Here is a 27,857-nt window from a genome sequence, read left to right on the forward strand (position 1 = left end):
CGCAAGAACATCCAGATCTAGAAATGCTGCTTTTGTTGTCGCTTGGTACTCCAAGAATGGGTAGGAACTTTTGTGGGTGAGACCTTCTGTTTCAGAGACTTACAGTCCATCTGCTCTGGAATTACATGTGAACATTTTCTAGTTCAGCTCCTTCTGTTAATTTTTGTTTTGAGGGACTGTTTAAAAATGTCTTTATCTGAGTTTTCTTGTGCCACGCTTGCAGGATTCTTGGGTGGAAGCCATGTCTTGGAATCCCATAACTTTCTCAGGCATGTTTTTCAGTGCTTACTGTGCTCTGCAAGGGTTGTCTCTGCTGCCGTTATTTTTTTGGCATTTAAAGAATTATTTTTATCCTTTTCCCACCCTTTTCCTTTAGCATCTCTTCTTAAAGTGCTTTTTTGCTAGATGTCCTGCTTCCTAGAGCTGCATCTGAACCAGGACTGTAGACCTGCGTGCTAAGCGTCAGGCTGAGAGAAAACACCGCTTTGTCTTTGGCATTTACATTTTCTGAGACTGTTTTGTTGAGACCACATCAAAATGCGAAACAGAGATCTGGACCTGTTAGTGTGAAAACTTGCTTACTTAATTGCAGGTGGTTTTGAAGGGCTGTTTATAAACACTTGAAAACTGAGTGTTACAAGAGTTGCTGTGGTTTGTTGTGCCAAGTAACAGTTAAACTTTGAAAAGTCTCCGTGATTGAGAGAAACTAAGGGTTTTGGCAAGGAGATCAAGCTTCAGTACCTCTAGGCAATTGTAGAAGACCGAATCTGTTTGGCCTGAAGTTCACCCTCTTGGTTTTGGGGTTTTACACTGCTCACACTTGGTCTGCCAAAGCAGTGTCATGCCTTAAACATCCAAAGTGGGTACCAGCCCGTACCTTTAACACGGCACGAAATTCATACAGCCCACCCCAAATACCAGATTTGAAAGCAGAAAAACTGAGGAGTCCAATTTGAACTGGGAGACGAGAGGAATCGACTGCAGAGAGAAACCTTATGTGCTCAAATGCTACCTCTTAAGCCAGCGCATGTTGTGCTGGCCGGAGCAAAGAAGTGCCAGTGTCAGGCGGGACTCCGCTCCCCAGCACTGCCAGTGACTCACTGGGTGACTATGGGACAAGTCACTTCACCTCTTTGAGCTACAGCTTTTCTATCCTAATATGTTAGCCTGAACCTTAAATAACCAGTGCCAACAAAGCTCTCCTACAGCCTCAATGAAAAATGCTTCCCAAATGTGAAATGCTATTACTGCTGTGCCGCAGTGGTGCAGGGGTTCCCTGGGCAGTCCAGGAGGCAGGGACGGTGAGCGGAGGTGTCTGTCCTGCCCGTGACCGTGCAGTTTCTCACTTTTGGCAATTTAGGTCAGGTCCCTCTTTTCTTCTTTTTCACATCGTCTGTGAATCTTACTACAACGGGCATTTATTTTATTCCAACAAGTAGGTCTGATTAAATTAAGCTGCTTCTATGACCAACAGGTCAAATTTCTCAGCTACAATTGACATTTACATTCTTATTGCGTCTTCCTTATTGGATTAAGTCTTGATCAAGGAAAATCATTTACTGGGGCAGCATCCACAGAGGGACATTCTGCAGCCTGTTCTCTGCTTGTGTGGTTTGAGAGGCATCACAAACTGTAGGATGATACAGGGCTGTTTTCTACAGCCATTCACCAGCTTGCTGGCCAGTGGTCAACAATTTTTCTTGACAGCAAGCTGTTAGCATTCAGGTATATTTGCTTATAGATGTCTATGTTCTGACTGCGTCATGGATGTTTATGTTTTTAGCTCCTCCGTTCTCTCCAAGAATGTCCTATTTCGCTGGCAGTTTTCACAGAGGCCAAGGGGAGACATTGTCTTGACAATAAATTCTCTTTACAAGCTAGGAAGGACGTGCAAGGTCAGAGCTGAAACACATTATCGATATTGTATTATGTTTATTTTTTTGTGTAATACTTACATATATTCTGAGTGTTGAAAAATCAAGACTTGGTTCTGCAGCCCCCAGCTTCTCCCCGCAAAAAAGAAAAACTGGTTAAAAAATGTTATAAACTCTCGTTTCTCTCTCTCTCTTTCTCTTTCTTTTTTTTTTTTTTTTTTTTTTTTTTTCTTTAATAGGGATGTTTGGGCTGAGTTTAAAAAAGAAATTATTTAACTTCTGATTTATGAGGCTTAAGGGTCATGTTTTTAAGCTTTTCTTTGCAGTCATGAGACCTAGGAAAAAATGAAAGCTAAGACTTTCAGTTAATGAGAAGAGTCCAGGAGTTTCGACTTCATGAAAAATACCAAATTCCACAAGGCTTGGAGGAAAATTGCTAGTGTTGTCAACCCCAGCCATCCCCTGGGGAGGGTTGTTAGGAAACTGCCTGGGCTTCTACTCCTACTAAGTGAGGATCTTTTAGGGGAACAGGGAGAGCTGGCTTCATAACTCCCAGGGCAGCAGGACACCCCAAACCTTTCCGTCTCCGTGTAAATGAGATTGTGTTACTCACTGCAGCGCTGCAATCCCGTTCTAGGGAGAGCACGGGTTCTCACCTAGATTACAGGCTGGCATCGAGCCAGAGGCAAACCTTTCCGATTCCAAGGGAGGAATTCAGAGCTCTCAGCCCCGCTGTGCACATCCACTGCCTGACAAGGAGTTTTTCTGTCGCTCTCCTGTCAGCTGCCTCTCGCCCGGCTCCGTGGCAGGAGGCAGGGCTGGTGCCCCCGCTGCAGCTTGGAGGCCTGTTTCCTGGGTGCCACCCAAGGTATCTTCTGGTCCTTCACCAAAACTTTTCTGACCGTTATCAGAGTTCAGTATCAGTTCTCCCAAATGGCACCGGGAAGTAACTGAGCAGATGAACACCTGCACACCCAAAGGCACCACCACCCTTGTTACAGCTCGAGGGCTGAAGCAGCACCCTGTGGCAGGGATGCTGATGTGACAAACGATGTCTGCACAGGCAGCTCTTCATTTCTATGGTAACGCCGTTCCTCCTCCTGTTTATGTTCATCCACAAACGCATACACAAGTCTGGGTTGTTTATCCCCATCCACACCAACAATTACACCATTCTCAGCCCTTAACCAGTTAGTCCAAGGAATTAAAAGTGTCCCTTCTCTTGGCACGTTTTAGAGTCCTGCAACAAAGAGGAAACATGGACGCTTGGGCCATGGAATTTCTCTGAATTATTAATCGTGGGAACAAAGGAGCGGGAGGTTTCCTTGCCAGGAGTAGGGCAAGTGGAGCACGGCTTCTCCTTGGGACTGTGCAGGAGGAAAAGGTGATGGCTCTGCTACTAATGGACTGGTTTAGCCAGCTTTTGATTGTTTTGGATACACTCAGGGATGCTGCAATGACTCAGACAAAATTGCTGCTTTGTCTGAGAGACACGTTTACTTCTCAGGGTAATGAGTTGATCTCCACTCTGATTAGATTTCACTGCAGTACTCGTTACCACTGGGTGTTGGCAGGAATGGGAGTGGTGGAAGGTTTAACTCAAAGGAGAGAACAGAGAGGAACCTGCTCTGCAAAGGGATATTTAAAAAAAAAAAAAAAGGCATTAATTGCAGCGTAAGCTGATCATACATAATAGCAACATCTTTCTGCCTCTGCTCAGTTTCTTCAGCTTGGAGCAGACTGATCTCTGGCAGCTCTGGAGATCAGCAGGAAGCAAAGGTGATTTACAGCTCTACCAACACCTCCTTCTGCCCTCCCACTCCAGCTGTGCTGGGCAGATGCATGGGTCCTACTGGGAGCGTGTGGGGGGGAGAAATTCCCAGTGCAGAGGGTGCAGAGAGGCTCTCCCCATGGCTCATGCCCTGCGGAGGAGGCGTGTGGGGTGCCTGTCTGCCTCTGAGCATGAAAAGACCTCAGGAAGCTTGGGATGGGGTCAAGTTGAAGCACATCCAGCTGCAAGCTGGGAGAGGAGCCCAGCAGAGCTCACCCTGAGCTCCAGCCGCCAAAAGCCCTGGTGAATGTCACTGCTGCTCTGTATTCATCTTAAATATTATGATTCATTACAGTACATGGGAGAACTTTGTCTCAGGCAAACATGACATAAGAGTACAGCTGCGTGAATAATACCGGTGACATTTTCTATGGCAATTAATTAAAACTGAAATTCCAGTTTGATCCGGCCCTCTTCAAAGGCCTTCTCCAGGCATTCCCACACAGTTAAGTAGTCCTCACACCGGTATGGGTGGAAATACTGAGCTCACGTACGCAAGTGTTTGCAAAGAGACAAACTTTATATGGGCTCACTGTGAGTTTTCACAGTGGGAAAACTCCCCAGCAGCTTTATTTCTTACATTACAGAGCAGGAATGAATTCCAACCGGATACCTTAATGTCAAATAATGATTGGAGAGTAAAAAATAAATAGCTTGTCAAATGACCTTGAAGAATAGACAAAAATGTTGCCCACTCATGGGCTGTTTCAAACGGAAGGATAAAAGAGCTTTGCTTGCCAAGGTCTCTCCCAGCCCGTGTGTGAGAGGCCAGCTCTTCTGCAGGGTGCTCAGAGATGGGTTTGCCAGCTCAGGGAGAAACCAGGACAGTCGATCAGACCCTAGCACTGGGACCTAAATTGTTGGTCACTGCCAGCTCCCACATGACACCAAAATTAACTCCCCCTTGACCTACATGTGTTGCAAGTTCCTCTCCTCTCCCCTGAACCCTTCACACCATAACTGGGTTGTTCACCCATTCCTGCCTGTGCTGTTCTGGGCTGCTATTCCCCACTGCGTGCCGAGATGCAGAAAATAGGAGTGGAGCAGGAGGGTGCGGAGCTCCATGCCCTTCTGTGGTGATGCCCATCTCTGCCAAGGGGTCCCTCTGGTCCTGCCTTGGGGCTCCTGTTTGGAGTCATGGTCTGTTCCAGCAGCAGCGCAACTGCATGGGTGCACAGCATCCCTGCCATCTGTCCCAAACTCACCCAATAAATAATTGCTAGCCTTCTGCCTCTGGTAGCTCCTCACCCCGGCACACATGTCTGGAAAGGGTCCTCTTCTCACCCCTCCCAGAAAACATCTGGTGACGGCACTCAGTCTTTTCTAAGCCTTCAGGAAACTTTTGATCAAGGAGGTCGATGCCTCCTTGCTTCACTCACCACGAACGGCCAGGTCAGCTCTTCGCTTCTGTGCCGGTATCATACTTTCCACACCAACCTCTGCAGCCTCCGAGAGGTCAGGTCTGACCATAAGTCACACAGTGCTGGCTGATGCCGTCACTTTGGGTTGGAAACAATATTTAGCCTCTTGACCTTTCTGAGATGCAAGTATTTTAGCCTCAAGCCCTGCAAGATACGGGGATCTGTTTCCTGGCTCATCACTTGGGCTGGAGCATCTCTCATCCTGGGCTCCCCCTTTTCCAGGGTACACCAGAGAAATGACTGCCTTCGTATACTATCCCAGTCCCATCTGTCATGCCTGCCAGGCTTTCCTTAGATCCCTTCTGCGTTTTACCTTCCTCTTCCATTTTTTAAAACAACTCCACCCTACACCCCCATCTTTTTTTCCTAGAGCCTCTCTTGTGCTGGTAGGTACCTTCAAGGCTGCCCTCTCCCATTCCACGTTCTTCCTCAGCATCCTCCTCAGCCCACAAGTGCTCTGAAAACCTCAGCAGTGGTTTGGCAGCTGACATGCTACCCAGATAACCAGGCTGGTTTCCTTGTGGTCTTTGCAGGGAGTGGGGTGAGATGGTTTGCTTCCAGTCCAGCTATTCCTCTGGCAAGAACAGAAGATTTGGGGGCGTGGGGAGAATCTCTGAAACCCCATTTTGGTTTAATTTTGAAAAAGGCAGAGAAATGTCCAGACCATTTCACTTGACGTTTCAAACAAGGGTTTTTTTGGGTTGGTTTTTTTTTTTAATCCTTGTTTTGATTCAGACTGACTCTTAATTTAAAAATGTTCTGGAGTGTGGTTATTATGAAGTCTAGTGGGAAACATTTTTGTTCAGTGCCAAGCTGCCTCTTTCTAACTTCTAAAATCTTGGACAAACAAAATTACTCATTCATGTTTACAGAACTGTCAGCAAACTGAAAACTCATTTGCTTTCATGCTCCCTTGCCTGGCCTGTGTGTACCCACTTGCTCCTCTCATTCGTACTTTGCCACATTTTTGTTGGAAAGTGCTGATACACCACTTAGCGCAATGGAGTCTCTTTCATTACTAAGGCCCATCGGGCACTGTTATATTACAATAATAATATTAAATGGCTTGATCTACTTCCCTCTGAAGTCAGTAGTTGTCCAGCATAATGTTTCTTTCCCTTTCAAGTCACATGATAAAAGATCTCAGACATCCTCTCTTTACTGTGGCTTTTCTACACCTGTGCTGCCCAGCGCTTCGGCACAGAGCTCATTAGCTGCTACGGAGAGATGAATGCTGACCGGGGAAAGGGCTGAGCGCCAACCTGTCAGGTGGAAATGGTTTCCAATAATTCTCCAGAGGGTATTTTCTGGGAGCATGCAGTTGTTTGCACCATGGTACGCTCATTTCAACCTGTATCTGGAACAGTACATTACCATACCAAATCTTGCTACTGCCTCCTCTGTGCCAATGGGAATTGCTTCTTTAGCATTTATTTAAGAGTGCATCTAGCAAGCTCTAGCTCTGAAGCCCAGTGAAAAAGAAAACAAGAAGTTTTACTAGCGTCGTGGCAGCAGAGACAATCCCTTTCTATCACAAAACGCATCTGAGGTCGGGTGTTCCCCCAAGCCCAGTATTGCTGTGACTGAGGAAGCTGCATGAACCTAAGGTGGGAGAAGTGGCTGCACCTTCAGCTGAGGGCACGTTTCTCATGGTAGGGAAAGTCTTTTTTCCCTGTCCCACTCTCTCTCCGTGTTCTCCCCCAGCAGTGAGAAACCCAGCCACCAGCCCTTCCCAAGCAAGTTTTGTGTACAAGCACAGGGGATGTATTTACTTGCCTGCAAAGCAACAAATCTGAGACTTAACCAGGTTTCTATTTTTTTCATTGCCCAAGGAAACCTGCAAACTTTAAATAGCTTTTCTGGTCTTGTTCTTTACATTCTAGAGGGGATTTTGACAAATCACTGAGCATTTTGCTTTGGTGGGCAGGTTAGTTCATGTTGCATTATTACCGGCTATCGCTGTTATGGCAAAGGATCAACAGCAGTTTCCACTGGGAATGTGCCCCCCCCTTCCTTCCCCAGCTCCCCCCAGCCTTTTTGACTTTGTGAACTTTGGCTGCAAGGCAAGCAGTTCCCTTCACTTTGGGAAGCAGCATCTTCTCCCACAAAGAAAATTACTTTGGCTTGGGATTTTCAGTGCAGACTAAGATGTATAGGTGCAGAAACCCCCAAATCAGATTAATCTAAATCCCAAAGCAGCTCTGAAATATCTCTGTCTAGGTGCCTTTTATCACTAAGGGACTTAAAAGCAAAATAAGTTAGTGATGACTTCAGATACCTGATTTAATGTCTAGAATATTTTAGTTCCTTGGGTTTTATGTATTTTGGTGGAGTGGATGGATGCCTCAGTAACAACTGGGTTAACCACTCAGTCTGCCAAGATGGCCAACAACAGGGTTCAGATCTATGCTGATGTTCGGACAACAGTGTGAGAATTTGGTGTCACTGATGTTGACGTTAAGGCCCGGGTCTGAAAAAAGCAAAACTGGGAGAGAGCAGGCAAAGTGTATCACCTGGTTCTCCTCCACATTACAGATGGACAAGAGACAGGTCAGAAGCTGTCACTGCCTCTCTTCTGCTGGACACAGACCTGAGTGGGTCAGACCTCTGCTGCGCTGGGGCAGAGCAAGAACTGGATGCACAAGTGCAAAGCGGCAGGAGATGTTCTAAGCAGGGACTAGGGCATAAAAGCTATTACGTGGGTACGGCCAGAGGCAGGCAAGGGAAAGCATTACTTTCCCTGGCAGAAGTGTTTTGACAGCTGTGGGAGCTGGGAACTGGAAGAGCAGGTAGAACCGAGTAGGAGCTCAGGGCTGGAGCAGTGGTACCTTGGCAGGGCTCATCCAGTCCCTGCTGCCAGCAGTTCTGTGTTTCACTGCCTGAAACTTCCTACCCAACCCCCCATCCTCACCCTGCGTCTTCCACCTTCATTTCCATAAGCCCTGCGTGCGAAGGGCATGGACGGGAGGGTGTAATCAGTGGGAGGATGTGGAGCAACAGGAGGAACGTTCTGAGTGGCTTTGAACAGGTAATACTGGCGGCATTGTAGCCGAAAGGAGAAGTTTGCTACAACCAAGTCACAAGGCGATTTGTGTTTGGGTTAGTTTTCTCAGTGTGGGAATAGAGGAAAGGCTAAACTGAACATATGGCAGAAGAAATGACAAACCTTCGACATAACGTTGAGTCAAAAACTGAGTCACGAGGAAGGAGGAAGCCAAGGCTCTGACTGGGAGAGAGGGGACATTAGTACTTTCTGCTAAAGAAAATGTGAGAAGAGGAGGTTTGGGGGAACAGATAGAGCACGTACCTACTTGCATGGCATATGGGGACAGTTGTCCTGTGATATGACTATGTGTTACCCAGTAAGGCAAGTCCTGCTCTGTCTCAGAGTGAGAGGTACGTGTTGCTGTTGGAATGGGTAAAACCCACCAGTGTCCTAACATGGAGCCCAGGACTCAAGCGAGAGGCAGGCAAACCCAGAATCTCACCACTGAACATCTCCAAACGCAGTCACTCACAAAGAGCTTTCCGAGTAGCTCAGAAAGTTATTCCCAGAGGCAATATCCCTCCAGGGACTGTCACAACACACTCACTCACTGAATTCACTTGCACGGAATAACAACAGGTGAGGAATGCAGAGAGTAACGTTTTTTTTTCTGAAGATAAATGAGAAAAGGCGAGCTTTTTTCAGCGGGGATCTAGTTTTTCACCCAAATCAACAAAACCAACAACAAGACCTGAACCAAGACCATCCTGTTTTGAAAGATGAGCCCTGGGAACAGGAACCGGTACACAACCAAACTGGAAATCATTACAGTGCAGGCTTGCATGTGTATGGTTGAGAGAAGGCATTCAGGTCGGTCTCCACCCAGAAGGAATCCAAGCACACTCTGTACTGGGAAGGGAAAAGTCTGAGCCAACTATGTAATCATTCTCCACCTTATCATTGCCCCAACATGACTAATGAGCTAGGGACAGTCTGGAGGGAATGAGGAACATGGAAGCAGCAGCAAAAACAAAGTAGGTGTTTGCAACACCTCTTGTTCTGAACAAGTGCACTGAAATCATGCAGCAATCCTTCCTGCAAAGGAGAGGAAATGGCTCTAGATTAGGTGTTAGATGATTTTTTAAGTTCCTCCCCCAAATTAGCGGTTGTTTTTTTCCAATTTGGCAGGGGGGAGGCGAGAGTGGGGGAGTTGTTCTTTTATATTTCAACTTTGATCTGATATTCTTGACTCAGGAATTCATATCAAATTCTTGTAGCAGACCCTAGAAGTCAAAATGAGATTAGTTTTATAACCAGAGTTGCCGGTTATGTGCAGCATGCACTTGCTACGTACATATGGCCCTGTTGCTTATTGCTTTGAAGACCAGGTCTGAACTAGGTCGATTTGTGTGAGCAATCTGCAGGGCAGGGACATGCTATGTCTGCCAGGCATCAGTGCTCCTCATCTTTCTTTTCAAGTGGTAGATCCCACAGGTCAGGGGTGAAGATCCTCCTACCCAGTTATTTATAAAGTGTCTTTTGACAGACCTGTGAGGGACGGAGAACTTGGCTGTATTGTCAGTAGCCAGAGAAAAAAAGCCTTTGCTTTCAGGAACACTAAATTAACTGCAAAATAAATAAATAAAATGAAGAGTGCTCTCTTGTTATTGTGCTGCAGGCATCATTTATTAGATGCTGCTGTGCTGCAGAGTCCTTATCTCTCCCTCCAGATAGTGTAAATCAGAACTCCTGTTGCTGACACCCCGAGAGTGTTCTCATCTGTCAGAGATTTAGCTGCCCTTTTCTTGTATGTTTTCCTAGAGAGTGATATTTTATTTTTACTTTAACCCTCAGCGTACTCATCATTCACCGCTTACACACTCAAGAAATAAAGGGCCAAGGAGGGATGCTCCAAGGCCTTTTGTTGCTGTTGATGAACGTTTCTTTCTGTCCTTAGTGAGAGGATCTCTGTCAAAGGCAGATGCTTTAGCCATGTTAAATACGTGGTGCTTTATGCAGTGCAAGAGTCAGGGCTCCCAGGCTGGTTTCTCCCCCTCTTCCTGATCCAGCTGGTGTCATGAGGCTTCACCCTCCCTGCGTTGTGGCTTTCAATATTATTCCTTTAATGGGCCTAATGACTTTTCAGCTTCTGAAACATGAATCAAATATACAGATTACTCCTGAAGGTACTTGGACGAAGCTGTGATTTTATTTAACTCCAGTGACTTCTCTCACTGAGAATCAGTGGTACCTCTGCCAGAGGCAGGCGAAACAGATCCCATGTGGAGGGGTGATCCATCTCAGCAGGCAGCAGATTTAGTGATTCATCACTGCTTTACCTCATTTAAATATACTTTCCATTCATCCTGATGACTTACTGTGGAGATGGGGCTAAAATATCTGCTTTTAATTAGTTAGTGGCTCTCAGGCTACAGTAGGACCCCAGGATAAATGTTATCTTCCCTGCCCAGTGGGTCCCACCCCAGCAGTAAGGTCTAAAGAAGTCCTTTACTTACAGAGTATGGACTTTACGTGATAACTCTGCTTTTTGATAATATTATTTAAATACTTGTGTGGGTACATACTTTCTCATGCATAACCTTTCTCATCCTTCTCCCCTTGTGTCTCTCGTCAGTGAGTCTCTTAGCCTCATAAAACTTCAGGTCTTTCTCTAAAGTCACTCCAGTGCTCTTTCCTCCCTTAGCCATGATGCTTATGTCATTCCTAACCTAGCTGTGAAAACTGTCAACAAGGAAACAGTTGAGTTTTGAGGAAAAAAAAATGATAGTGCCTTGCCTCCAGTAAGACTGTATATTTACTGTTTGGGTAGAAAACCCGATTTTGTCTGCAGCAAAGACATACTTTTAGTTTGATTCTTGTTGACAAACAATCTGAGTTGTGGTATAGACATCTAAAAGTGTAAATTGATCATGTGGGTTTGGGTTGATGATCAAGGACTACGAAAAATTAAATGGTGCCTAGCTCTATTACAAGTGTTATGACAGCTAAATGACATATATGAATGCTAAAAGGAGGTTTGTTTTTATACATGCATGTACATGTATATAGAAACATACCACTTTAAATATGAGTAGATGTGTATACTGCATTTCTGTGCTACATACATTCTGGACTAAGAGATCCAATCCTAGTGCAAAGGAACAGTGTCAAAAATCTGTTTTTCATTCTTGAACCTTTCAGAGACAGATTCAAACAGCTGGTTTGTGCCCAGAAAATACTAGTCTTGAGAAACGGAGGGTCACCAAATCCAATTCCCTTTTGTGGTGATTTTGATCCAGCTGTATTTAGCTTTCAAAGTTTCTTAAAAATCCAGACAAAGCCCCCATCAGTTTAGGAGAACTTCAGAAAGCAGCTCTGAAGCCTCCTAGCAACAACTGCTTAATTATCTCTGCAGGCTGGTGTTCTTGTTTTAAGCAATCGGAGAAGCAATCTGTCACCAACCTGAACGCTCACTGCTGTAATTCCCGGGTGAAGTTTCTGGTGCTCAGCAGGAGTTGCCTATTGCAACACATTTTGCACAGAGAGCAGTGTTTGGCTTGAGGACCTACAGAACCTTGGATGAATTTCAGCTCACAGCCTACAGTAGTAGTTGACTCTGGGACAAGCCACATATACCTCAGGAAAGCTGCCAGAATAAGTCAAGGCTGCACAAGAAGAAATAAGCTGGTGGGTTTTTACTGGTCCAATAGGTCAAATGTACCACTTTTACTGTCCTGAAGAACCATTTATTATGATGCCCAACCATAACGGCAGAAAGATAGCTTATTATGTTGGGTGCTAGCAGATGACCTGGGGACACTTGAATTGCTTTGCTACAGATTTATTGGGTGAACTGTGTCCAAGTCAATTGCATCGAAGTACTAAAAGATGTTTAGATGCTTGAATGCTGTTGATACCAAGATAAATTAGATTCCCAGTTCTGGTTTAGGTGCCCACCTACTCCTACTTGTCAAATGTGTCTTGCTCCATTTCCTTGCTCATTTTTCATGGGGTGCCAGGGATAAGAGACTGTGTGGCACCTGCTTCAGTGGTAAACAGCCATTTAGAAGACGTGTGTACTTTCCCTGATAGGTCTCAATTGATAAAGCAGGACATCGCAAAACCCCAGGTTAAATTAGGTTGGATTATAGAAGATTGGGTTGTAGCTACTTTTCCTTACTAATTTTGCCTTGTACTGTAGAATTCGTTTTGTTTTTTTCTTTTCTTTTAAAATTATGCCTTTAATGCTATGATTAAAAGATTATTTTCCGAATGCAGATTAATTACATGCAGTGCAGTTGGCCCAGATATGGTGAGAACTTGAACAACGTCTCAGAGGCATTCTTATGGAATAGAGTATACATACAAAAAGTACCAGAACACCAACCTTAGGGATGGCGCAAGAACACTGCAAGAGAGGACCTGCCTTTGCTATATAAAATTCTGTTGACACTGAAGGTTAGAAAAGGTATTTGTAAACGTGTCAGCATGATCTGCCCCATGTGATTAAATACTAGTCGGTGTGTCCTGCTGTCACTTATTAAACTTTGGCATTTACTGATAATTGTCAGGTTCCATATGTTGTTGAAATAGCTATGTTCTGCAGATGAAAATATGGATAAAAGTGGAGGAATAATTCAGATGCGAGAAGTCAGCAGAGTCAGCTGCCTGTAGTATAACCTGGAAACACAATATGGCTTAGAAATGGGCTTGTGCGGCCTGAAGGATATAGATAGAATCTTTTATCTCTTGTCAGATATAGGCCAGAGCAGCAAAGTTCAGATCTAGTTTTGGATCACTGAACTAGTTCAATAATACCCAGCAGGAACCTGACCCCACCAGATAGCCCGTCTGTTTTGGGGCTTTTGAAGATCTGCTTCTCTTGCACACTTCTACCCCCATTAGACCAAGTTACACCAGTGTGAAGTGTAGAACTGGGTCTGGCTCCACCATCCACAGAACTGGGGGCAGGCAAACTGGAAAACCACAGAGAACATCTGCCTTTTTAGCAGGTGGAATTTGGACTGCAGCAGGGCAAGACTCAGTTCTGTTACTGAAAGATTTAATTATTATATTTATTTTTTTTATTACTAGTGGCTTCTAAGGCACCAATATGTTGTAGGATACTGTAAAAACACAGTGGAAGAAACGGTCTGAACAAACCAGAGAAGGGTTAGAATGAGCTGAAAGACCCTCCAAGGCAGAGGGGACACCGAGGTATGCAGCACAGGTGACTATTGTGAGGGAGCAATGCGTGAAACTGGTGGAATTCTGAACTCTGGGGCTGCAGACACTGGATATTTCATGCTTCTGATGGTTTTGGTTTTTTGCTCCTCTCCCTTTACATGGCACACCTTCCATTTGTTTTTCAGAATTTCAGTTGTAAACTTCAAATTCTCCTCCTCATCCTGCCTTTATCTTATTTACATCCAGGAGATTCTGTGCTTCTCTGAGGGCTGACATGCCCTGGCTTAAACTGGAGCTGCCCTGAGGATGATTTTATATTTAGTAGCTCCTTAAGAGCTGCTCTCATTTGAAGCAGCCCGGACTGCCTGATACAATATTTACTGCAGAAATCTCTCTCCTCCCTCTCCCAATCACAGTGTAATGGTAAAGCTGAGCTTGAGAAGGGGACAGAGCCTTAGCCACAGTGTGCCTGGGTAGCAGAGCCTTGGGGGCCACAGTTTCTAACCCCTTTATGCCATCAGAGTAACCCACAAGATCTGTGGTGAGGGATGAAATTCTGTCCCACAGAATCTGTTGCCAGGGGAGCACAGCTATCAGCTATCATTCAGAATATACCTGTATAAAAGGCCTAACCCAGTGCAACCTCTGATATTCTCCCCGCACATGCTGGGGTGGGTTTTTCTGCATTTATTACAAGTTGTCCCCTTCTTAGAGTGGCGTGTTGATTTGGAGGGCTTAAGAGAATGAGGTCTTCTGCAGGAGTGATACGAATGCAAAATCACTTGGCTTCTCCCAGTCTTTGGGCGCCAGCTTTTTAGCACGGAGCTTTCAGGAATCCACTTCTCAGTTTTTATACAAACCTCCTGGCTTCAGTATTTGGGTGCTCTGATATGACCGTTGCTCCCTGTGCCAAGTCCTTGTGATTGCAATGGGGTGAAGCTCTGACCTGCAGCTTTCCTCTTTCCAATGGAAAACTCCGCAGTGAAGGTTCATGGAACTGTGAAAGACCCACAGCTCTCCCTCCAGACACCCCACTGGGCTCCAGTCTGCAGCAGGCAGGCCAGTCCCTTTTAAAATGGTCCCTATTTCAAGCCTGCGATGCTTTTAAGTATGACAGCGTGTGGGTGGGAAACGGCGTATCAGATGGAGATCTCAGCATCGTGAGCCTGCAGAATAAAGAAACGGCACAATATTGCCTCTGTGGAGAGCAGTCTTTCCTGGAACATTTGACTGAAGCCGCGACATGGGAACACAGAGACTCTGGTCTCTCTAGATTGTGTTCCTGGAAAAGCTGTTCAATTATTGATAAGGGTCACACTGACATCACCAAAAGACAGCGAGGCTCTTGCTTGCCTTTAATAATTTCTTACTCAGCAGATCTTTCACTTACAGCTCAGCAGAATTGGCACTGCAGATTCATCAGCTGAAATACAATATGCATGCTGGAAAGACAGACTGCCCAGCTTTTTCATTTGCAAAGTAGAAAGGAATATAGAGCCGGCACCCCGGGTCAGTTCTGCTCTGCAAAATGCTAACTGCCATTGTGGGGTTGGCGCTACCAGGTTTTCTTTCCTGCTGATAACGTTTGGTGGTTGTTCATTGTTCAGAGCTGCTCTTGAGTTCCTCCTCCCCCACTTATGACATATGCTGGAAAGGAGGATTTCTCAATAAAGGTAAAGAGAGGGGACTCATACTAATGATCCAGATCTAATTCAATTTAACATGCACTACTCTAGCTAGTAAAGCTGCTGCTGTTTTGTTCAAAGTACAGTGCTGACAGCTTATGCAGGGAGGAGCATTAACCCCATCTGTTCCTTGTACAAGGTTTAGTATTCTAAGAGAACTTTTTTAATGAGAGAGAAAGCTTTAAGCCTAAATAATATTTAAGCCCCTTTGAGACCTGGGACTGTCTTGGGTTTCTGTGAATGTGGCCCTACAGGATCAGCACCAACTGGGAAGCAGGGTGAAGTTTTGGAGGACCCTCATGAGATTCTGGCGCTCTTAAACCTGAACCCATAGCAAGTTTGGAACAGAAGTTGAACGACCACCTAAAATAAACGCATATGAAGAGTCCCTTTTTAAACCTGTTCTGTTGTTCTTTCTGACATTTCTGAGTCTCCTGGCAGTGGCTGCCATTCACCTAACTGACGGGATCACTAGCCGCCTGTGAAGTAAGGAGGCTAATGACCGAGACTCATTAGAAAATAGGAGAGAGACTCTCATATCAGCAGATGTGAATGTCAGGCAGGGCATCCCATCAGTTTGAAAACGCGAGACCTGTAACTTCCCTGAAATTCCAATTTGCTGCAAAATCAAAACGGCACCAGTGTCACGCCTGGGGAAGGGTCAGCCTGGACATGGTGTTTCACTTCGGCACTTCCATTTTGTCTGAGGTCTCTGCAGCCTCAGAAGCTGTCACACCAACTGCTTTTCCACATCCAGGCAGTTGTAACAGCAAGAGGTACGTGCGTGTTCAAGGAACCTGGTTACTGTGCAAAGGTAAACAGTCAGGTTCCATTTTCACAATTACTCCTGTGTTAGAGGTAGATGCAAACATTGGGTTGCCAGTGCTACTGCGTCACAGATGCAAACAATTTTCATCAGGGTGAAAGCCCGGATGATACCACCATGGCAACCAATTTTAAATAGAAACAATAGGCCGGCTCCTTTGCTGAAATAAAGGCACAGGACCCGAAGATCTGGTTCTGTATTCCTACCACAGAGAACACAATTTTTGAGCATTCATATTTTCTGTGTTTTCACTGCTTCTTTCCTCAGAGCATCTCAACATGCTGTTTGCAATTTATATGCAGTAAATACTAATGGAATGAAGCCATCTCTGTGGGGCCAGCGGCAGTCAGAAAACAGCATGGTGGATAAGGGAAGTTCTTGCCAACTTCTTTATCTTTCCAGTTACAGAATCTTTAAGTCCCATGCAGAGAAGTCAGTCCAGTTTTTTCCTTGAAAATCTTAAAAAGATAAACAACAAATCATTAACGTTGGAAAGATGAAGTGCTGAATCATGCCTCCCACACTTTAGAACTTGTGTTCCACTGAGTCTAATTATTTCACACTTGCTACATAAATCTTTGAGCAGTCTACTCCAAGAATATTCATGGCAGGGGGTGAAAAAGAGAAAGTTCTGATGAACAGTATAACATGGGGACAACAGTTCTGGTCAAGCTCACTGGAACCTCATGTTGACTTATCTCATAGGAATGGGATTTTATTTGGCCCCAGCCAACCTCAAGCAAACTTGAAATTGCTGGGAGAGCAATACAGTCAATATGCAGCTGACTGAGCATATAGAAACTGCAAGAAAATGTTGAACATATTTTTAAGCATTTTAACCAGTGTCTTTTGTGTATCTGAAATGAGGTGAAAATATGTTGAAGTCCCACTGGAGCTCTCTCTCCCTTGCTGCAGCCAGCATGCCCTTAATAGAGTCAGAGGGTGTAGAAATAGGAAATTACTTTCTGCTTTTGCTTGGGTATTGGAGATGGAGAGCTACTATTAAAAAAAAAAAAAAAAAAGCAACAAACAAAAACCACAACAAAAACCCAAACCAAAAACCTAACAAAATCATTAACCTACAGCAAAATCAGGAAGGGCATGTATCAAGTACTCCACAGCTCTTAATTCTGAGAAGGAACTTCAGTGCTCTGCCATTGTTTTCCCCTGTGCAATTCTTATCTGACAGGTAGTATCAGTTGCCAGAAACGATGTGGGTTTATTCTGTACTTTGTATTCTAATATAAATGGAGCTGAATACTTGTCATAGTCCTTTGGGCAGGGCTCCCTACTGCTGCAGAGTTTAATATTAAGATTGGCAACACTAAGTTAGCTGATGTAATCCGTTCCATTACAGATATTTATGGCACGCCATATTACAATACAAAGGCAGAGGTTTAGAGACGAGAAAGATGTGACAAGCCAAAAAAGCCAGCCCATTCAAAACTGAGACTGACACTGCAGGGGTCTATTCCCCTTGCTGTACATTCACAAAAATTTCTTTTAATGCCATTAGGAGTATACGTGATGCAAAATTCAGATCAGGCATAAACCCAATGGCAACTCCACTGATGGCAGAGCCACTGCTACACATAACACTACGTCTGACTGCAGATCTGTCTTTAACATTAGTCAGTGACTCACGGTCACCAGCATGTATTGTCCAAAGTTGCTTCTAGGTTTCCCCATTCTTTGGCCAAACATCACAAGCCTTGGCTTATTGTAGCAATGGGGGGAAGGAGCAGCATGAAGGAGTGTTTGTTCCTCTTTCTAGCAGCCTCTTTATACCCCTGCAGTAGCCCAGGAGCCGACACAGTAATCTGTGAATTATAACAAGTCAGAAAAATATGTTCAGCTTATTTATGCTTGCAGAGCCCTGGGTATTTCCTTCTTGAATTTCTTGCTTACCCCTAAGTCTCATCAAGCCTCATCAAGCAGCTCTTTCAGATTCGAGGGCAGAAACTGAGTGACTCCCTACCTGTTTAAGAGCCCATTTCTTTCCTACAGCTCTTCTGGAGGATCCGTGGTGTCTGTTGTGCAGAATCAGCACTTTCATTAGTCTTAACGGAGCCTTTTCTTGTGGAAGACACTGGAGAGGCTTTGCATGTAACTGAGGAATTTCTATTAGAGATCATCGAGGAGATGTAACACCCCACACTGCCTGGTGCTTCTGATTTGAAGTGAAAAAAATACTGATAATGTGGTATAGACGCAGTGCTCTGTTTCTGATACAGAAGGGCCCAGCCCAAGAGCTTGTTTCCCTGAATTTCTTCCCTGAAGTTCAAGGGAGGTTGGAGCCAAAGTGCTTAACTGAACAGTCTAATTTTGTGTTTAATTTCTCAAGGATGTGGCAAAATTAGCTTTATGAAACAAATGCTGTTTGCCATACCATTAAATCAGTTTCTTGCCTTTTGCAATGACTTCTTAGTGCTGTTGGTAAAAATAACGTTGCTTTTCCAGTATATCATGTAAAGTGATTTCAGCTGGTTTTTTTCCATTCCTGACCTCTGCAATGCTTGCATTTTAGACAGTTTTATACACTTATTGATTACCTGATGTACTGTTCTAATTTCTAGGAAGTAAGAACATGGCCCTTAAATCATCCAGACTCTTTGAAATGTTTTAATTTCCTCAAGTAAATAGAGCATATTTTGCCAAGAATCTTAAATGTATGATACATGGATCTGATTCCACTTTTACACAGGTCTTGTATAACTCCTTTCACTTCAGTGATATTATTCCTGATTAGCATTGAGAATCTGGGCCAGAATATGGGAAGAAGAGTGGGTTAATGCCATTTTTTCTGACACTGAGTGCTTTAAAAGCACTCTGAGACTGTAAACCATTCCCATTTCTCATAAGTGCCCTCTGAGAGGATTGGGAAGGATTGAAGAGTTTTTAACCAGTAAGTCGCTTGAGGTCTTTCACAAATCGGTACAGATTTAGCCATTTCTAGTGCGTGGCTATTTGGTGATTAAGTATAGTCAGTAAACTGGTGGTCTCAACCACCAGTGGACAAGCGTCCATACTACAACCGCTATCAAATTAGCTCCCTTGCTGGCAATCTGGAAGGAGGGCAAACGGAGCATGGGTCTGGTTCTCCTCCCAGGCTTTGCAAGTTTTCTTGTCAACCAGGAAGGAACGTGTTCTGTAAAAATGCTTTACAAAAGTGTATTACTCGCCTCATCCAGAACTGTCATGCTCCAGCGCCTAAATACGAAGGCTGATATTCTCCAAGAACCCCGTCAAACTCCCACACCGTAGATGACTGCTACAAGTTATAAGCACTCCCAAAATAGGGCTGGATTTTCACAGTGATAATTGAGAGCCATAACTTTCCAACAGGGAGGCTCTGTAGGTGGGAGCAACAGCAGAGACAGTAGTATCAACAGAGTCGAGGCTTCTTACCAGGATGTTATCTAATTTTATTATAGTGTATGTATTGTAATCCTATCAAAGTATAGCCTTTCTTTAGTGGATGCCTCCTCTACACAGTTATAGACCCATCTTTTGCCGGTGTGAGAAGAACCCTAAGGGAGCTAAGAAAAAGACTTTATCCTCATGACTGCCTTAAGCCCTGGTTCAGGAAAATGCTCACATTCAGGACTGTGCTTAAGCTCTATGGACATTGTTGAATTGTGTTGGCTTCAGTGAACTGAAGACTAGAAAAAAAATGTTCGTGCAGGGTTTTGTTTTCCTTCAAAAGAACTGAAAAGGTTACTCAGTGCTACCACTACTAAGGAAAACCACTCATTAGCTCAGTTCTGATGTAAATATTGGAATATTTAAATGCAAGTTCAATAACGAGAAGCTAAACAGAGAAATATTCTCAGTCACTGTAAGCAATAATTGTTGTTCTTTTGGGACCACATGACCAGAAAGACTGAATCAAAGAACACTTATGGGTCACATTCTTATTCAGTACACCACTGCCTCAATCAAATAACGCCAGAGTTGCATTGCAGCAGTTGCTGTTGAGATCAGAATCTGCATATAGATATCCTGTCTCTCAAGTTCTAAAAGTACTGTTATATTTCAAGTCAAAGAGAAAAGAGAGAACAAATAACACAATTTATTGCTGCAGATTATTTTTATGCCTGTGTGCTCCATTTAAGAGAATAATCTGTAAATGACTTATTATCAAGAAAAGTTATTTGTTTGCACTAATCAAGCCTTAAACTTGGAGGCATAATATGGAGCTAATTATTTTTAACTAACTAATCAACATGTTTCATTCATAAGTTGGGATTTATCAATATAGCACATGAAAGGAGAGAACATATTATTATTTCAATTTAGATAATATGCAAAAAGCACTATGTTTGTAATGACCTGCTTTCACTGAATATAATCAAGCTCCAAAGCTCCATTACAGGCTGGAAATAGCAGCAGCTTACTTTAATGAGATTTCTGGCTCTGGGCCCCAGCTGTTCTACGCAAGGCTCTCCCTTTGCTCTATGACCTACCAATATGTGCTGTCACCAGTAATGAGACAGGACCTATTTCCTAACATGGGGAAAAATTGGAAAGCATGAGTTCATTCTACTCTGTTGGTGGAAACACACCCTCTTTCCCCTGCAAGGGAGAAGGAGGGGAACGCTGAATATGCAACTTCCCCACCCCCATCCCCCCCTCCCGTGCCAGTGGAAATATGACATGAAACCCATAAGGTAGAGAATTCAAAGGTAAGATCCAAACTCTCATCTGACCTCGTCCCCTTAGCACACAGAAAACCAACATTCATTGGGCACAGCGTCTCTCTCCCCTGTGGAGTACCCCAGCAGAGCACGCTATATTACCCGCAGGCCATGGGGAAGGGGGAACAGTAGTGGTCTTAGGCTCTGAATTTTACGGATTTTGTGGAATTATGCTCATCTCGGAGCCGTGTTGGGAATATGCCAGGAGCCAAAGAGCTGCATTTGATTTGCCTAAAATGGAGCAGATTACCACTGCTCTCCTTTTTAATAAAGGAGATGCAGCCTGGAGACTACAGATTCCAGCAAGCAATGCTCCAAGAGGAGCCGAGCAGCCCAGGCATCCGCTCCGGACACAGCATGGCACACCGGTACCCAGCCTCAAGCGCTCCAGCCTGGAATGCTGCAGTAAGGGGTACTGTGCCTCCCCGGGGGGAAGAAAAAAAAAAGACCGAAGCTCATTTTGGTCATTCTGAATTGGACTCCTCATATTGTTCTTTTTGCTTTTTCATTATTATATCCCACACTTTTTGGAAATTCTGTTCTTGAAAATGATTAGCTAACATTTGGAGGGTTTTATGCTATTTTTATCCTTAAGCTGTCACTTGGATTCATTAACACTTTGCACGTGAACCTGGTTTTTTTTTTTTTAGGACAAGAAGCCACTGTTTTTTTCCCCAAATAGCATTGTTAAGTATTTCAGGAATCTAAAATCCACAAACTATTTCTGTGCCCTGAATACAAACCTCTTTGGAAAAAGCCGATGAACATTTTAGTCAGAAAATTGGAAGGTGTGTGCTTAATGCACTTTCAAATTAAACGATTTGGTGCTTTTCAATTTGTCTTTTTGCCCTTCCCAAATACCCAAAGGCACTAGCCCACTTTGTAAATGAGTAGGCTATGAAATCTTATTTTGAGAAATGAAGGTGTCACTGAGTTGCAGCAAAAATAATACTTAGTACCAGTGCACTTTGTAAACCCTCACTAATTGGCCCTTGCAACAGCCCTGATGCATTCCTCCTTTATTAACAGGAATAACCAATTAATTTATTTTAGAAGTAGGGAAAAAAACCTCAAACCCAAGAAACTGAGAAGCTGTTGCTACAGCATGAACAGCTTCTTTGCCATTAAATGCACTGAACAGTGACTGCCTTCCAGGTGCCTCCTGGACAACCGGTGAGTGCCCATGGACTGGCTGTCCTGGTACGCCTGGGGCTGGCTTGCCCACTGTGCTCCTGCTCAGCCTCCCAAATATTTGGAAAACGGCACCCTGGCTGTGCCCAAGGCTGTGCTTGCAGGCTAACAGTGTTCACAGCAGGTGACCCTGCCCTGAAAGGGGCTTGGGGCAGCCGTTAGCATACAGACCAGGCGCCACAGAGCTATCTCCCTCTCGCTTCCCCCATGGATGCAATGCTGTGATGCAGCTGGGATCAAAATTTAGGAGCTTTCAGCTTCAGAAATCCCATCTTAGCACAGAGATACGTGAGGCTCTCTGTGAAAGCCTGCAGTGGGCAGACAAATACCCCTTGTGTGCTTTTTCCCTTAGACAATTTCAGAAATAAGATTATAAAATTAGGTTTCAGATTTGTATTTTAAAGTTCTCTATCTGTGTGGAATTTTTTCTCCAGCTTGAAGAAGCGGTATCCTTAAATGAAAAAAAGAAAGACTCATTTCCAAAGGCCACATCACCAGATTTTGAAGTACAGTGGTAAGAACACCACTATCTTTGCAACACTACCTATTTCCTCTTTTAAATTATTTATGTATTTATTGTATTTTACATGAGCCATGGAAGCTAGAAATATTTTTGCAGTGTCAGGTCATTCTAAAGTACATTCCATACGAAGAATAGGGCTGGAAAATACAGTTGTACGTAATACTGTTCATTAATATTACATAATTACTGCACACAAAATAGTTCTCTGGGCAGTGATAAGATTTTTTTTTATAAAGACAAAAGACTTCAAGGCAATGTATTCCATTAAGGGGTTGCCTAACATATGAGGGTGTATCACTATATAGTACCTTCTCCCAGCTGCAGAAGAATGACAAAGCTAGCTTAGCCAAATGAAGCCGTTAGCATGTATAATGTGTTTTACACAAGAGTTAAATGGTTTACTGGGTTTATAAAATCATTCTTTGATATTGCAGTGACCAAGCTGAGACATGATGTAGCAAACAGCAGTTGCAGCTGCATCAGCGCAGAAATGAACTGTTGGATGTTCTCTCTGGCCTAGAGAACATTTTCTGCAGTTTTGAAAATTGCTCTGAAAAAAAAAAAAATATCTCGATGTGTAGGTAGGCTAATATTAGCTACTGACAGCTTGCCTAGAGTTTTTAGCTCAGCCTTCCTGGAGCAATTGTTTAGGATAAAACGTTGATGCAGCTTTTTAGTCCACTGCTTGCCTTTATTACCACTGAATGTGAGCACAGCCCACATCTTACATGATACATCAGACCTAAAGTAATGTGGAGGAACACCTGAGTGACTAATAATGCCACAAATGATCCCTCTGAATTTTAGTATAGCCCAGTACACCTTTCCTATAGTCCCTGTGCTGTAAGTATAGCGTTAATTTTGACTTTTAATTAATTGATTTACTAAATCGTGTTAACATGCTGTAGACTGTTGTAGGGACAAGACACAACCACCATTATTAATATAAACTGGAGAGCTGGACATCCTGATAAGGCTTTTGACATTGAAGAAATCATCAGGCGGGCCTTGTTAGTTTTTGCTACACAAGATGCAGCTGGTAATTCTGCTGCTAGAAAAGAGAATCTTATCCTCCTTCTGCTCCTATTTTTTCAAAGGCAGAAGATGACTTTAAATGTATGGCAGTGAGACTTGAATTCTCAGTTTCCCCACCAATGGTGTTAAATAGGTGCATCGGTCTGATGTGCCTGTAATCGGCAATGTGTGCAGTGTTAACGTTTGAAGTTCGTGTGTTGAGTCACCAAGGGTTCACCTTTCTTTCCAGATGACACCGTGACAGCTGCAATCAGCAGATGCATGAGAGCTGACAGTCCTTTGATTTCAAAAAGAGAGGGTTGCTGGCAAGGCGTTTTCCATAAGGAGTTCCTTCTAAGCTCTGTAAGTCATTTCACTTCGTAGCTCAATAGGACCTTGATTTGATAACACTCAGGGTATATCACAAACGGCACATCTGCTCTCCTGGAGTCTCCCAGGATGAGGGGTGTGACTGAGCTGGAAAGGCTGCTTCTTGGGGATTCCATTTTTTTCAGGCTTAGTTTATCTGTGAGCTCATTCTATTAAATTGTCGTTAACCATTCCACATCTTATGGGTCATATAACCTTACCAAGGCTATGCGGTCTGCGTGACAAAATTGTTCTGTTTTGCCCTGAAGATTTCCCTCTTTGCTGTGTTTCGTTGCGTGTGTAACACTGAAAGGGTGAACGGGCGCTACACCAAACCCAAGCAAACCACAGATCTCAAAGATTGTTTCTGACCGAGTAAAATTGAGCAAACAGATTTTTCTACACCAGTTCAGCCATCCTCAGTTTTTCCTGTGACCTCAGTCACAGTCAAGCACTTACTGGGTGACGTGTTACGGTGAGACTGTCAGAATAAAAGCTGGTTAAGAAATCTACTCCTCAAAGGAGAGCGATATGCTCCCACTTGTGATTTAGTCTCGCAGTGAAGAGGTTGTCAAGCGGGTTGCAATCCTGGGGGTTGATTCTGGGGGGAGCCTGCCTAGTGCCCAGTGCCATTGACAGACATCAGCTAAAGCTGCCTAAAACGATGTCAGCTGGAGTGGCCAGGGGAATCCTCTCCTGTAAGGTAGCCAGAAGAGTTAAAGTGCTTCCAGAAGTGAATCCATTAGATGCTGATAGTGATTAGTGGAAGGTACCACGATGACTAAAAGTACTTCAAGTGTAATTCAGTCTGAAACCCCTTTTAGCTGAAAAGTGTTAGATACATCACGGCTGAGCTGCAGGTATCTGTTTGGTGGATGTGGCAGCTAATCTGGGCACTGAATCTCACAGCTGTATGCGAGCAAATGCTACTGAAAAAACTCTTCTCCTTCCTTCCCATTGAAAATATTCTTGGATATTTATTGTTGCAGTAAAGGGAAATTTAGGATTAGATTTCTAAATTAGTTGGATTCACGTTATTTTGGTGCCCAAGGGTTTGTTTTTTTTTTTAATTATTTGGATCTTATGTTTCAAGTTTCATCCAAAAGTTAAGTCATGGCATAAGCTACAGGAAAATCAGTGTGTCACTTACTACACGATAAGGGGTTAATTTGACTGCACAAAGACTTGAGCTTATGGCTTGAGTGATTTCAAAAATCTTCCTTATACCATTAGCTATCTGTTGAATTAGAGTAGTAGGGTTTTAGGAATGCTTGTCACTATTTTTGTGTGTCTGTAATGAAAAGCAACAGCCATAGTATCTTCACCACTCCATGGAAACTAGCTTAGTTTTGCAGTATTAGACAGCTGGGAAAGGAAGGTTCTCTCCTGTAAAACAAGGTGGTAAATGAAACGCTATTGCTATTAAAAGTAATAAATTTTAAAATGTTGGACAAATTTTTAAACTGATCATGCAGCTGATTTGATGATTAGTTTCTGCAAAACTTACGTGGCAAATCAAAAAAATCCTGTTGGTTTTCATGCATTCCAAATAAAGTTCAGACACATTGTTTGCAACTCTCTTCACACGATCTGGTCATCAGAGTGCCAACTTCCTCACAGGTTGCTAAATGCACTTATTTATAGACACTACTGATATTTTTCAGTAGTTATTCTTCTTCGCAACTAATGTAGTGCATATTGTTCAGGCATTTTTCCTCAAAGAGGTTGAATAAAACAACACAAATCCTGCTGGGCAGCTGATACCATCAAAATGTCAGCCCTTAAGAAACGTCCCATGGTTTCAGCAAACCATGTTTGTCAAGCAAAGTGATTAGAGTCAGATTTTGGAAGTTCTGCCCATATCACTCAGCTGATCTGCATCTACCCTAATGCACTGCAAGGGTGTGCCTGAAATTAAATTAAGGCCATCTACTCAGTCTTTCCCAAACTATTCACGTAATAGTAATCTACTTCTGGAGCCAGGTTCATAGCTTCTTGACAGAAGTGCTTGTTATCCCGAAATGTGATGATGATAATAATAACTGTATGACTAGAAAAATACAGAGAAAAATAATACTTAGTATCAGATGGGACTCACATAGGTTGCAAACAGTAAACAAAAGGGGAAATTACAACCCAGTAATTACACATTCACAGACAATCATGCTTGCACCATATGTAAACAAGTCCATTTTCACACACGGAAACGTATATACGATTGCAAAGAAAGGGTTTATTTGAGAAAACTGTTCAGAAAGATTGGGTTTGTAAAAGTATCTGTATCATTCAAATTATCATCCAAATTTATAATCAGGTGACTGAGTAGGCTGGAAAGAGTCTTGAAGGAAGTAGTAGTGGACACTCCACTACTCAATGGGTATTATTCAGGACGTGTTTCTGCATGTTTCCTTTTCCACTTGATTTTTCTACATATAGCTATTTTAATTTCACTATTTTTTCTTCTTTAATTTTGAACTATACTTTTATTTGCATATCTTAATTTGTAGATGTGCAAAAAGGGCACCCATCCCAGAAATGAACAATTTTACAACATGGATCTGTAACAGACAAACATTTTGATGCTTGCCCTCGAACAATCCACATTTCTGTGCAAGAATAAATTTTAAAGCCTGTGTCAGTTTTGGATCCACAGTTGTGCCCATAGACCATGTAACTGTATATACAGAAAGCCAATCGGATGTACAATGTGTGCTGTTATCCATCCGGTAACTGCAGTTGAAGTAAAATTGGAATTTCTTTTTGTATGCCTGGCAGATGGGGACAACAGAGCCCATTGCTTTTATAGAATTTGCTATGTGCGATGAAGTAATAATCACTAAATGCTTAATAAGTAACACTGCTATATAAAATACATGCTGAATTAATATTTTATATTGTATAACTTGCTGTAATACGCATTCACTTTTAATCCAGAGCTTCCTAAAAATGTATTAGAAACCAGGGCCTTTGTGTTAGTCACTGGGACAGAATTTCTCACTGGGGTGACCTGCTCCTGAGGTAGCACGCACGCACACACTCAAGCCAGCTTTACACCAGGCTGAGGTGAAGGTATGGTGGTCCAGGAGGCACCACACAAGCCACAGAAAACTTCAAGATACCAGAGTAACGCAGCAAAGGCCCTTTCTTCCCACCACCACCCCAGCTCTGAGAGCTGCGCTCCAGTGCAAATGCGCCTCTGTAATCCCCCTCCCCATAAACACTTCTATTTATAGTGCTTAAAATGTTGTAATGGCCTCATCCATCATCCTGAAAGATGAGACTTGCTGGCTGTCACAGCTCAAACCTCCTGCCCCTTTATTGACAAATACGGCTGAAAATCAGAAAAATTTGCCTGCGGCCCACGCGACAGGCAGCAGCTCCCCTGGCGCTGGGCAGGGAGGACGCGGCTGGCACCGCTTGGGCCCTGCGGCACGAACCATCCCTGAGTAACTGCCATTTACTGCCCATTTATTTGTTTCCCTCTGTGCCTCTCTTTCACTAACTAGTTTTTTTGCCTTTTTCAGAACCAAAAACCCACAAGTTATTTGGGAAAGCCTTTAAAATACCTCCATGAGTGGGAGTTTCAGAAGATTTTTAGAATGACAAACTCAGAAAACTCCCAAAGGTTTCCACATCTTTTTATTATGACCCTCTGCCACGGTATCCCAGTTCCATGTTTCAAGAGCCAAAAAGCAAGTATCACTCAGGTATTGTGGTATTTTCTCCACGTAAGTTGCCCTCTGAACACTGTTACATTATTTTGCTGACATGCTGTTCCACGAGCAAGACGGTGCAAATGTGGCGGCCTGGGCAGTTGAGGGGGGGCAAGGTTCGCCTCAGCCCCTGGGCGCCAAAGGGTGTTACAAACAGGCAGCGTTTCAGGTAGGATTTTATTTTTAGATATTAGCCATGACACTGCTGCAGGGAACGACCATCAATGGACACCGGCTTGGGGTGCCCCCGAGCAGCCTGGCCCCGCCGCCCGCCCTGCGCCCCGGCGGACGACCTGCCCTCCACAAAGATGGCCGCTCGAGGCGGGAACCGTTCTCCTCAGTCCAAGATGGCTGCCCCGCCGAGCATTCCGTTTTGACCTTTTGCCCATACTTAGGATGGCTGCCGAGCTGCAGGAGATATTCCAAAACCAAAAGTGGCCGCCCCGGACAGGGTGTTCCCTGCCCCTACCAAAGATGGCGGCACGAAGAGGGGGGCGGGGCGCGGCGGGGCGGGGCCTCCGGCCGGGGAGCCGGGCCCGG

At 43.9% G+C, this 27,857-nt stretch overlaps 1 long non-coding RNA gene across 1 annotated transcript; it reads right to left on the reverse strand.

Annotated features, from left to right (window-relative positions):
- Window positions 1-2,067: 2,067 nt before the first annotated feature.
- On the reverse strand, window positions 2,068-27,820 carry LOC308068268. The gene is made up of 2 exons (XR_013929919.1): window positions 17,789-27,820; window positions 2,068-16,268 (listed from the first exon to the last, which is right to left on the reverse strand). It is a non-coding gene; the product is annotated as an uncharacterized lncRNA (long non-coding RNA).
- Window positions 27,821-27,857: the final 37 nt, after the last annotated feature.

The sequence above is a fragment of the Falco punctatus genome, assembly GCF_963210335.1.
Source record: "Falco punctatus genome assembly, chromosome: 8".
NCBI classification, from domain to species: domain Eukaryota; kingdom Metazoa; phylum Chordata; class Aves; order Falconiformes; family Falconidae; genus Falco; species Falco punctatus.